Genomic DNA, 3873 nt, shown 5'->3' on the forward strand with positions numbered 1-3873 from the left:
TTTCAATATATTATTAATTGCCAATAGGTAGGTAATATTACAAAACTATAAGGATAAATATATATATTGTTCGTTATAATTGATAACAGTAGATATACAATTTTTATTTTATAATATAAAGGAATTGTTATATTGTTGTTCACATATTAGATATTATTAAAATATATTAGTGTAGGTCCTATAAACTCCTAACCGTTAGGAGAAGTATTTGCAAAATTGGTTCCTTCTCCGGTCCTCGATATCGGGGAAAAAAAAAACTCCTAACCGTGTGTCGTACAAGACTATAAAAGTGTAAATGTGTATAAGGATGTAATCAATATTCGTATATTTTAATTGATACATTTTATCTATATGCAACATGCACTAAAATATACACTATATTTTAGGTATTAACATTTTTTAGTATTTTGTAACCAATGTTTTAATAAATTTCAACGATAATATTTTTTAATTTTAGCTATAGTGGTATACTTGCAACTTGTAATTTGCATAATACATTTGCTCGTAAACCTATTTCTCAAACAAATATTTACTGTTTAATAGTAGTGTCGGCGTGTCAAATAATTTTCCTGAAGAAATAATCATAAATAATTAGTAATTTATAACTTATTCAAATGTGACTAAGTTATTATAACTGTTACAGTTGTAAATATCTTACCTTGTATCTTGTAACTCTATAGGTAGGTCGTAGCCTGTGGCCCGTAGGTAGGTACACAATTTTAGTGTAAATATTTGCTTTCAACTTACTAGTTACAACTAATCAATCAAGTAACTTGCCCAATGCAATGCAGTACAATTTACCTAGTACACACAAGACACAAATTTAGGGGTACAATTTCGATGAAAAAACTGAGTACCTACCTATACTGAACACCTAAAACCCGCAATCCCTATAGTCCAATAATTACATGTTTAATAATTAATGTCTATTTGTACTGTACATATTGAGGAGAAGGTCCAATCGTGAGGTCGATGAATGTACCCACAGGCCACAAGTAATGCTGTGGTAACCCCCCTCACCAAAAAAAAAAAAATATATATATACAATGAAAATTACAAAAATATGCAGCTAAAATAGTTTGTATTCAACAAAAATACTTCATACACACTAAAATATTAAAAGTCAAAAATAATTTAAATGGATAGTAATTGATATTTTATGAATTAATAATTGGTTAACGTAACCTAATAACCAGTGCTTGATTTGGAAAAGAAATATGAAAATTTAAAGGTATACTCTGATGACGCATACAAAGTTTGTGTTCCTACCTAATTAAAATACCGAATATAACCCACTACCCACACCCACACCCACTACCCACACACCTTCCAGCATATTACCAAAAACAAACAAACATTTCATAACTTATTATAGTTTTTATACATACTTCAGTGCCACATTTAGACATTTTGCGCACTGGTGCAAAAAACAAATTGGCGCCCCCTATAAGCTCCGGTGAAAAAAATGCTTCCCCTAAGGGGCCTACCCACGGAAAATATGGGAGATAGATCCTCATTAACCCAATTAAAGATTTTGAGCACAAAAAAGAATATTTGTTTTACAATGTGTGCTTTTTTTAAAAATATTGTTTAGTAATTTTATTGCTTGATGATTTGTGCAGTGTTATATAGCCTATAACGGAAAAATTAATGGACAAATCAGAGGCCCTTAAATAAATTCTAACTACCCCCTTAATCTGGGCTTGGCTTGATCCTCTCTCTGCAAAGAAACATTTGAATTTATGTCACCTAAACCTTGCTTATAATTCATCATATAAGTTGTTTTTTTAACATATTTAAGTAGGTTGTAGGTACTTCATGAATAAATAAAATAAAATTATATAAAACAATGCAAATTAATATCAATTAAAAAAATGTCAAACAGCATAATACAAATATACTTTATATATAATATATAATATAATACTGTTATTAAAATAATTAAAATTATACAATTTTAATAATTCACAATTAAACATATTTCTGGCCACAGCATTTTGTCGCCCCTAAAATACTGACACCCGGGGCAGTTGTACCCAGCCCACCCCCCCCCCTAAATACGGCCCTGACTTACTTACAAATTGTTCAACCATAGCCTTAATATATATTAATTATAATAATATATTAATATGTAATATTTAATCCTAAGCTCGGTAAGCCGACACTGCAAGAAATGCCTAACCTTTCATAAGAATTAACAAAATTAATTTAACAGTGTAAACAATCATATTTTATTATTCTTCTTCTGACTTCATTTAATAAATTTCATAAATGAAAATATTTGTCATCTGAATTTGTCTTTTTATCTTTTAGAGTTTTAGGTCAACATATAATACTTTATCTACAGTCCTTCCCTTAAGAATCCACGTTGATACATATAGTTATAGCTGACTTGCTCGACTGCTGAGTTAAATGTTGAGTCATATTAATGTCTATAGTCTATAGAACTATAAGTTATTAGTGACTTATTACGAATATCTGTATAAGAATTTACTATTTAGATCTTACTTCGGGGTTTAATAGTTTTGTAAAAAACACCCGAATAAAGTACTGCCTCATGCGTCCTAGACTGAAAAAAATAGGGAAACCGACACTAGAATATCTGAACGTTTTGTTGGGGTGAGGTCCCCCTGCACCACCTCCTCAACAATCCCCCCCCCCAAACAAAAAAAATAAATAGTTTAACACTGGACCTAACACAGATATGTATTGATTAATACGACTATTAATTATTATTTTATATTTTAGACAAGATAAAATGTGACGAAGCAAATAAAATATGTTGATAAATAGGTTGTTCGTTGGTTCTATAGTTACACGATGCTAAGCATCTAAATTCTTATTTGAATACAAAATAACGATCGCCACGATACACAAACACTGACTACGTAGAATTTTTTAATAATTCATCATACAGTATAGAATTTAGACGTCATTAAGTTTCTAATTGAACAATTTTCGATAGAAATATCGTTTATCAATTCAACAAAGACTTATCAAGTGAAAATAATTTATTTGGGGAATTATTTTTCTCAAAACGTTATCCAAACATGATATTTGCCTACAATATTACATATTTTATAACAATAGTAAAATGTTGCGCTAATATAGAATTATAGAAATAATTGTAATATACTAACAAGTTTTTAAATAACACTTTTTCTAAAATATAATGAAATATGCAAAATCAATCTCTAGGTAATAGGTATATATAATTTCACCATTTCACATAACAATAGTTTCTATCTTACATAGAATAATCTATGACCACTAGGTAAAAGACAAATATGCAAATGAAAGAAGTCCCGAACTTTATACAATAATAACACATAGGTATAATGTTGTATACTAAAAACTCAAAACGGAATAATTAAGATAAATATTATATAAAATACTTATACAAAAAGCGGTATCAATATTCAACTTTTCAATATTTTATACCGATATAATTTTAAGTATTTTTTTTTTTGTTTTGCGATGGTCAAGTTGGACGAAGGTCAAGGATGCCTATATGAATCGCATTATTCTATTTATACAACACGACTTGGACAAAGATAAACCTTCAAAATTGAAACACATGATTTAAAACTCTTTTATTCTTTGATGTATCTAGTATTTTAGTAGGTATTTGTGTTATAAATAAGTCAGTGGTGTATTTTTATAATCTCGCTGAAAAATATAGGTACGTAAAAAAATAGTTATCGATATTATAATCACGTGTAAGGTATAGTGGGGTAAGTGTGATGCAAAAATGAAAAGTTCATTTTGAATTTGACAATACTTTTTTTTTTTTAATTTAAAACTGTTATTGTTCCGTAATATAATACCTCTAAATATACATAATAAGAATTTATAGTCAAAAAAGTTATATTA

This window comes from Acyrthosiphon pisum, chromosome A3 (genome assembly GCF_005508785.2).
Source record: "Acyrthosiphon pisum isolate AL4f chromosome A3, pea_aphid_22Mar2018_4r6ur, whole genome shotgun sequence".
Classification (NCBI taxonomy): Eukaryota; Metazoa; Arthropoda; class Insecta; order Hemiptera; family Aphididae; genus Acyrthosiphon; species Acyrthosiphon pisum.